Source organism: Tupaia chinensis, unplaced genomic scaffold, assembly GCF_000334495.1.
Source record: "Tupaia chinensis unplaced genomic scaffold, TupChi_1.0 Scaffold138416_1, whole genome shotgun sequence".
Classification (NCBI taxonomy): Eukaryota; Metazoa; Chordata; class Mammalia; order Scandentia; family Tupaiidae; genus Tupaia; species Tupaia belangeri.
This window is the reverse complement of record NW_006198314.1, coordinates 312,602-322,983: the sequence shown is the minus strand read 5'-3', so window position 1 is coordinate 322,983 and position 10,382 is coordinate 312,602.

Here is a 10,382-nt window from a genome sequence, read left to right as displayed (position 1 = left end):
CACTGGAGCACCTAAATACATCAAAGACAAACTATTAGATCTCAAGACAGAGATAGACTGCAACACAATAATCACAGGGGATCTCAACAACCCACTGAGTCCTATAGACAGATCACATAAACAAAATATAAACAAAGAGGTACAAGACCTAAATGATACCATATATCAAATGGACTTGACAGACATCTATAGAGTATTTCACCCAATGACCACAAAATATTTTTTTTCTCACCCCCACATAGAACATTGTCAAAGATTGACCACATGATATGGCATGAAATAAGACTTTAAAATTTAAAGGTATAGAAAGCATACCTTGCATCTTTTCTGACCATGATAGAATCAAAGAAATAATAAATATTTGAGCAGAAATAAAGAGAGAGAGAGAGAGAATAAAAGAACTATACAGAAAATAAATAAAACTAAAATCTGGTTCTTTGAGAAGATAAACAAAATTGACACACTATTAGCAAAATAATCAAGAAGAATAAAGAAAGGAACCAGATAAATCAAATCAGCAAGGAAACAGGTGATATTATAACATATATAACAGAAATACAAAATATTATCAGAGAGTACTATGAGCGACTATATGCCAACCAACAATAAAATCTAGATGAGATAGACAAATTTCTGGACATGTATGACTTACTAATATTGAACCAGGAAGAAACAGAAAGTCTGAATATACCTATAACAAGAAATGAGATTGAATCAGTAATAGATAGTCTCACTACAAGGAAGAGCCCAGGTTCCAATGACTTTACTTCTAAAATGTACAAAATTCGAAAATAGAACTAACGCCAATTCTCCTTAAACTACTTCTAAAAATTTAAAAGTAAGAAACCCTCTGACATTCACTCTATGAAGCCTCCATCATCTTAATTCCAAAACCAGATGATGACAAGACAAAGAAAAAAAGAAAAAAGAAAACTTTAAGCCCATATCCCTGATGAATATGGATGCAAAAATTCTCCACAAGATACTAGCAAATCATTTTCAACAGCATATTAAAAAGATTATACACCATGACTAAGTAGAATTTATTCCAGGGATGCAAGGATGGTTCAACATACACAAAACAATAAATGTAATACATCACATTAACCAAAGAAAAGATAAAAAACATATGATTATATCAATCAATACATAAAAAAGTTCAAAAATACAACATCCCTTCATGATAAAGACTCAGCAAAATCAACATAGAAGGGACATTCCTAAACATAATAAAAATCATCAATGAAAAATTTATAGCTAACATTATATTGAATGGGGAGAAGCTTTTGCTAAAAGCTTTTTCACTAAAAACTGGAACAAGACAAGGCTGCCTACTTTCTCCTCTCTTTTTTAACATAGTGCTGGAAGTTCTAGATAATGCAATTAGACAAGAGAGTCAAATAAAAGGCATCCAAATAAAAAAAGAAGTGAAACTATCTCTATTTGCAGATGAGGTGATGTTATATATAGAACAAAAATAACCCGCCAAAAATCTCCTGGAAATGACAAATAAATATAGTAAAGTGGCAGGATACAAAATCAACATACAAAATTCTACAGTATTTTTATACACTAACAATGAAAAAACTGAGATAGAATTAAAGAAAGAAATTCCATTTATAAGATTCCCAAAGTACAGGCAATAATCCCTAAAATAGACAGGTGGACTATATCAGACTAAGAATTTTTTGCACAGCAGATGACACAGTAATTAGTGTGAATTGACAACTTTCAGAATGGGAGAATATTTTTGTAAAATATGCCTCAGACAAGGGACCAGTAACCATAATACACAGGAAACTCAAGCAGCTTACTCAAAAAAAAGAAAATAATAATTAACTCAATTAAAAGATGGGAAAATGAACTGAACAAAAATCTTTCTAAGACATATGAACAGTCAAAGAGCATATGAGAAAATACTCAACATCCTTCATCATAAGGGAGATGCAGATTAAACTACAATAAAATACCACTTAACTCCTGTCAGAATGGCAAAGATTCAAAATATTAAAAGTGGTGGAGAGGCAAGAGACAGGCATTCATAAGAAGACTCCCCCATTGCTGCTGAGAACTAGTCATTTCAGGGAAAAAAGAGAAATGAAGATTTTCTACAGATAATTCAGCCTCCAGCCCCAAATTAAAGTGGAGAGGCAAGGGGCAAGCCTTTAGAAGAAGATTCCCCCATTACTGCTGAGAACTAATAATTTCATGTAAAAGATAGAAATTAAGATTTTTCTACTGATAATTCAGCCTCCAGACCACAAACTCGAGTGGTAGGGAGCCCTCTAGCCTTCTCTTTGTCTCTTTCAGTCTCTCTAGCTTCTCTCTGTCTTCTCATTTTTTTAGAATTTTTCCTTTTTAAAATTTTTTAAGGTAAAGTATTCCCTTGGCTTTCAGACCCTCCTTTAGCTTGCTAATAATCCCATCTCTCTCTATCCTCTAGGAGAGACAAGGAGCAGGCCTTCAGAAGAAGAATCCTCCATTGCTGCTGAGAACTAGTCATTTTGTGCAGCTCACTCACGTGCCACACGATTTTTTTTTTAATACACTTTTTGGTTTTTTTCTTTTTGTTTCTTTTTCTCTCTCCTTCTTTTCCTCTCTCTGTATTTTCTTATTCTTTTTATATTATCTCATCAATTTACTCCTCAATCTCCATTTACTCTGTTTCTAAACATATCTAAGGGAACCATAGCCAAACATCCAAATACTATTAGGGTTAACATATTCCTCAATACTCACTGAATCTGCTACACGAAGGGATAAAAATGAAATGGCAAAATGATTCCAGATCACCTCCTTATTCATGCTCCTGAATGCTCAGATTGAACTTCAAAAATTAGGAAGAAACACACCACTCATCAGATGACTAGAAATCACTGCAGGAAAGCAGAAAAATACCTCTCCTCTAAGGGAAAAGAATAACTCCTCTTCATCTACAGGCAGTTCAGTGGAAATAATGGAAATGTCTGATAGGGAATTTAGAATATTCATAATGATGAAGCTAACAAAGATGGAAGAGAAGAGAAACAATGAACTGCAGAAGAGGCAGAAGAAAGGAGCTTACAAGTTCCACGAGGTGAGGAAATTCTTGCAAGATCTAAATAAGAAAATACACACTCTAAAAAGTAATCAGATGGACCTGTTAGAGATGAAGGCTATAATACAAGAAGTCAAAAATCTCCCTTGAAAGTATTAAAAGTAGACTAGATTATATAGAAAATCGAGCCTCAGACATAGAAGATAGAACCACTGGCCGAGAAAATCGACCATGAAGACATAAAATTGCAAATAAATAAATAAATAATGTACAAGAAATACTAGATACCATCAAATTTTCAAACATCTGGATAATTGTTATCCCAGAAGGTGAAGAAAGAGACTCATAAGGGCATTGATAATCTATTCCATGAAATCCAGCAAGAAAACTTTCCAAACCTAGAGAGGCACTCAAAGATCTAGTCCCAAGAAATACAAAGGATCCCAAATAGAATAAACCCAAGATCTTCCCCAAGAAACAGATAGCCAGATTAACCAAAACCACAGACGAAAACAAGATACTAAGATTGGCAAGAGAGAAACAGCAAATTACCTACAAAGGATATCCCATCAGGCTAACAGTAGACCTCTCACCAGAAACAATGAGAGCAAGGAAAGGATGGGAGAATATATTCAAAGTGTTAAGGGAAAAGTAATTTCAGCCAAGAATACTGTACCTGGCAAGATTTTCCGTCATATGGGAAGAAAAGACAAGTACATTCTCAGATAAACAAAACCTGTAAGAATTTACCAACACCAAACCAGATCTTCAAGAAGTTCTCAATGGAGTGCTATACCAAGAAAATTAAAAGCAGACACACAGAAATAAGAGTTCAAACACTAAGAAAATGGCCAACGTAATGGTAGGGACAAGTATGGAGTTGAATATTATATCCCAGAATTTAATCAGGAAGATCGAACCACAACAGAAGATTAAGTGCATGAGACTGAACTGGTAAAATAGCATTTTATGACTTTTGACTAAAACAATGCTGATTTTCTTCTAGGCTTTGTTGCCCAGTTTTAAGGATTTTTGTCCTGTCTTGAGCCATCAAGATAGATTAATGTACTTACTATTTGAACAGAATCTAACCTGTATCCTGGCTTTAAGTTTTAAGCAAAGTTCCTTAGCACTTCTTTGATTTATTAAAGTTAAAACTACTTTTCTTGAAATTAAAAAAATACATTAAAGAATACTTACTTAATGACCATAATAAGCTATATAGCATCAGCTAGGTGCTACCTTACAGTTTATTTATTCTACTGAAAGTTTCACACCTAAAGTCAGACATATATTTACAGATGTACATACAACTTGCTATTGAAAGTAGTTAGATTATTTCAGAAATTTTGTGAGTCAATAAAATGTGGGGGTTGGGAGGAAAAGAAATGGAAAACAACTCTATACAGCTCATATAGTGTGAGAGAAGGGTGAGAAATGGCAGAGGGTTAGAAATGGGGGAAAATGTATATATATGAAACTAAAAATGGAAAATTATTGACAATAACATGTATGATTACACCACTATATGGTATATTCTTGATGGAAAATCAGATTTTGTATGCTGTGACGATGCTCAGGTAATGAATGTAAATTAATTAATCTTTATTTTTTTGAGAGGTTTTTACTATAGGGTGCGTGTGCTTGCCAGACAGACAGAGAGAGACAGAGAGACAGAAAGTGAGAAATCACACCCCAGGGGGGATGGCCATGCCGCAATCCCTTCTCTTCCATTCTTCTCTCAGGATCTTGGGCACACACACACACGCGCCCGGTGAGTTTTAAGCCACCAGGTCCAGAGCGCGAACTGCGGTCAACTACATGGGAGTCCAGCGACACAGCCATTATGCTAACTGCTGGTCCCAATCTTTTTTTTTTTTTTTTTGAGAGATTATTGCTGTAGGGTGCATGCACTCACCAGAAAGACACACGGAGAGAGAAATAGAAAGTGAGAAACCACCACCCCCAGGGGGGATGGCCACACAACAATCCCTTCTCCTCCATTCTCTTCTCGAAATCTTGGGCACGCACGCACACGCGCTAGTGTGAGTTTAAGCCACCAGGTCCAGGACTTGAACTTCAGTCGACTACATAGGAGTTCAGTGACATAACCATTATGCTAACTGCTAGTCCCAAAATTAAGTAATCTTTAAAAAATGCTTCAGAAGAAAATTACAGTGTACTTGTAACTAGATTCTAGCTTTGTTCATATTTTTAGTTTAAGGTATTCTGTGGCTCAATAAAATGTGGAAAATTATATATAAAATGTTATAAGTGTTGGCAAGGATGTGGTGAAATGGGAACTCTCCTACGCTGTTGGTGGGAATGTAAAGTGGTTCAGTGACTGTGGAGAACAACTTGGAGGTTCCTCAAAGATCTACAAATAGAACTGCCATTTGATCCAGCAATCCCACTACTTGGTTTCTACCCAAAGGACAGGAGAATCATCAGTCGGAAAAGCGCTTACACATCAATGTTTATTGCAGCATTATTCACAATTGCTAAGACTTGGAACTAACCCAAATGTCCACAAACAGATGAATGGATTGTAAAATTGGGACACAAATAAGGTTTATTATCTGTTGATGAGGATGTGTATAGTCTCAACTGGACTGGATTGAGGTGTAAATCATGCTGGATAAAGTCTCTTCACAATCTAATTGATGTATAGTGATTTAATGTATGAATAATAATAAATGAAAGTAAATGTCTGTGGGAAAATGTAAAAATAAATACAAAAAAGATGAAATTAACTTATAAAAAAAAAAGAAAAATTGTGGCACATATACTCTATGCAATACTACTCATTCATAAAAAACAATAAGACCCTGGCATTTGATAGAAAGTGGTCAAATATGTAGGACCTATTGCTGAGTGAAGCAAGCCAGGATATGAAAGAAAGATATTGTATGTATGCATTTAATATATACCATCTATCCACAGTTTATGGTATAGATCAAAATATTGGAGGGCATAAAAGCAGTAAAAATATTTAGGGATACTGAAGACAGTGTGAAACATGGTAGGAGGAGGGAAGGGTATAGAGAATGATAGCAAGAGAATAAATAGAGAGGCATGACATTAGGGGGACACAGAAATTATTTATTATCTGTTGATGATAACATGCATAGTATTCTCAACTGGACAGCTCTGAGAAATATTTCTTGTTGAGTAAATTTTTTTTACAAGAGAAATGATATATAGTGATTTAATGTTTTAAAAAATGATAATAAAAATAACAATAATCTTGAAAATGTGATTAAAAGCTATTTGATGATGACGATGTGGATAGTAATAATGTCTTTGTCTTGACTGATATTCATGGTATTCCTTCTGGGAAAAAAATGTAATACACTGTAAACATATATGTGGTTTAATGTAATATAAACAATATTATGATAATAAATAAAAATTTTTAAAAAGAAGCTAAAATAAAGTTTATTTACAATAACCAGAAAACCAGAAAGATATCTAGGAATAAACCTTACCAAAGACACCAAAGATCTCTACAAGAAAAACTATGAAATATTTTTAAAAAAGAAATTTTAAATGATAGAAAAAAGTAAAAAAAAAAAAAAAAAGCCCATGTTTCAGGATTGAAAGAATAAGTATAATCAAAATGACAGTCCTACCCAAATTAATCTACAAATTCAATTCAATCGCAATCAAACTACCAGAGATACTTTTTACAGAAATAGAAAAACAATCATAAAATTTGTCCTGAAGCATAAAAGACCCCATATTGCCAAAGTGATACTGTGGAAAGGGGATAAAGTAGGAGGCATCTCATTTCCCAAACTGAAAAACATATTATAAAGCCATGATAATTAAAACAGCATGGTATTAGGACAATAAAAGGCAGGTAGACCAATGGAACATAATTTAGAACCCCCAAATAAAGTCCCAAACATACAACTAAGTAATTCTTGACAAAAAGCACAAGGTAATTCAGTAGTAAAAAGAAAATCTCTTCAGCAAATGATTCTGGGAGAACTGGATATCCAGCTACAGAAGTATGAAACTAGATCTTTATCTCTCACCTCTAACAAAAATTAATTCAAAATGGATTGAGGATCTAAACATGAAAGCTCAAACTGTAAGAATACTAGTAGAAAACACAGGAAAACCTCTAGGAGACCATGGAGTAGGCAAAGACTACTAAAAGAAGACATCCAAAGCACAAGCAGTAGTCTCAAAAATAGACAAATGAGTCTGTATTAGGCTGAGAAGCTTCTGCACAGCAAAATAAACAGTAAGTAGAGTGAGAAGACAACCCTCAGAGTGGAAGAATATATTTGCAAATTATACCTCATATAAAGGACTGGTAAGCAGAATACACAGGGAACTCAAGCAGCATACCCACAAAATAATCACTCCAATTAAAAGATGAGAAAATAGGGAACCAGCAGTTAGCATAATGGCTATGTCGCTGGACTCCCACGTAGTCGACCACGGTTCATGTCCCGGACTCAGTGGCTTAAAACTCACGCTGGGCGCGTGTGCGTGCGTGCCCAAGATCCCAGAGGAGAATGGAGGAGAAGGGATTGTGGCGTGACCATCCCCTCTGGGGGGTGATTTCTCACTTTCTGTCTCTATGTCTCTCTGTCTGGTGAACGCACGAGCCCTATAGCGAAAAAAACCTCTCCAAAAAAAAAAAAAAAAAGATGAGAAAATGAGCTGAACAGACAATTCTTCAAAGAAGACATACAAATGGCCAAAAGCATATGAAAACGTGCTCAACATGTTTTATCATAAGGGAAATGCAAAACAAAACCACAATGAGATACCACTTAATCTCAGTCAGAATGGTTAAAATTAAGAAAATAAATAACAATAAATGCTAGAGAGGCTATGGTGAAAAGGGAACTCTCTTACACTATTGGTGGAAATGTCAAATATAAATATATGTAATTATATATTATAACTATAATTATAACCAGTCTGGAGAGTGAGATGGAGATTTCTTAGAAACCAACCAATAGAACTACCATTTGACCCAGTTAGTCCAGTTTTAGGTATTTACCCAAAGCATAGAAAAAACACTTGCACATCTGTGTTTATTGCAGCACTATTTACAATCACTAGGACAAGGAATCAACCCAAATGTCCAAAAATTGATGAATGAATTTAAAAAATGTGGCTTATGTACTCCATAGAATATTATTCAGCTATAAAAAAATAATGAAACCCTGACATTTGCTAAAAAGTGGACCAATATGGAAGACTTTATGCTAAGAGAAGCAAGTAAGACTATGAAAGGCAGACTTTATATATCTCCACTCAATATATACCGATTACCTGAGCTCTATCGAAGAAACTGAAGTTTGGAATGTTTAGTAACAGAGAGAGCAGCAGTAGGTACTAGAGATAGTAGAGATAGGGGTAATACGGAGGTGACAAATGGAGGGAGGGAGGGAAACAGGGGAAGAAAAAGAAAAAAAGTACATTTAATTGACAAAAAAATGAAAAGTTATTTGCTAATGATGATGTGTATAGTATTATCTTTGGCTCAACTGATAATAGCATTGAAAAAAGAAGTTATACACTGTAAGATATATGTGATTAAATGTAATATAAAACAAGTAAATAAAAATAAATAAAAGGGGCTGGCAGGTGGTGTGGTGGTTAAGGGTGCTGAACTCCCACATGGCCAAACATGGTTCAAGTCCACAACCTGGCAGCTTTCTCTCTCTCGCTCTTGCTCTCTCACTCTCTCTCTCACTCTCTCTCTCTCTCTCTCTACCTCTTTGGTCAAACAAGAGCAAATAAATAAAGTTAAATAAAATAGCTAATAAATAAAATAATTTTTAAATTTTATTTCAAGTTCTTTGAAACATTCAATCACATTATTTAGCTTGCAAACTGAATATTCCATGTGTGCATTTCTCCTCAGTCCAGTTAATAATACTATAAAGATATCTTCAACATATAATATCCCATTTCTTTGCCCATCAATGCTATGCCTCTCTATTTTTCTCCTTAATGTCTTTTCTCAGACCCTATTCCTTCACCCACCCACTTCCCACCCTATATCTGGTATTCACAACCATTTACTGGGGTTTAGTCATTCAGTTTTGGTCCTAGAGTGCAGACACTCTGTATATATTAAGTGGAAACATATAATGTCTCCCCTTCATAGCCTGGCTTGCTCGTCACTCAGCAGTAAATTTTCCATATTCATCCACTTTCTGCCAAAAGCCAGGGTCTTGTTGTTGCTTTTATGGCTAAGTAGTATTTTATAGAGTATATGTGCCAGTTTATCAATCCATTTATCTCTTCCTGGGCATTTTGGTTGGTTCCATGTCTTAGCAATTGTGAATAATGCCGCAATAAATATTGATGTGCAAGCACTTTTCCGATTGAGAATTCTTCTGTCTTTGGATAGATACCAAGGAGTGGGATTGTTGGATCATACGGAAATTCTATTTGTAGATTTTTGAGGAATCTCCAAATTTTTCTGCACAGTGTCTGGACCAATTTACATTCCTGTGAACAGTGTAAAAGTGTTCTCCATTCACCACACTTCTGCCAGCATTTCTCATTTCTTGTTCTTTCAATTTTAGTCATTCTGACTGGAGTTAGGTGGTATCTCATTGTTGTTTTGACCTGCATTTCCCTTACAATGAGGGATGTTCAGCATTTTTTCATATGCCTTTTGGCTATTCCTATGTTATCCTTAGAGAGTAGTTTTTCAACTCATTCTCCCATCTTATAAAAGGGTTAATCATCTTTTTTTCAGGACAGCTGCTTTAGTTCCTTGTGTAGTCTGTTATCAGCTCCTTATCTGATGCATACTTTACAAAAATATTTTCCCATTCTAAAGGCTGTCATTCAAACTAATTACTGTCTTTTGCCATGCAAAAACTTCCTATTCTGATGTAAATCCCACTTGTCTATTTTGGGGATTATTGACTGTGCCTTTGGGGTCTTATTTAGGCAGTCTTTGCCTACCACCATGTCTCCCAGAATTTCCCCAGTGTTTTCTAGGAGTAGTTTTATAGTTTGCAGTCTTAGATTTAGATCTTTAATCCACCTTGAGTTGATTTTTGTCAAACGTGAGAAGTAGGGGTTCAGATTCATCTTTCTGCAGGTGAATAACCAGTTTTTCCAGCACCATTTGCTGAAGAAGTTGTCCTTTTCCCAATGGATTGACTAATATCCCTTGTCAAAAATCAGTTGACTGGGGAACCAGCAGTTAGCGTAATGGCTATGTTGCTGGACTCCCATGTAGTCAACCGCGGTTCGCGTCCTGGACCTGGTGGCTTAGAACTCACGCCGGGCATGTGTGCGTGCGTGCCCAAGATCCCGAGAGGAGAATGGAGGAGAAGGGATTGCGGCATGACCA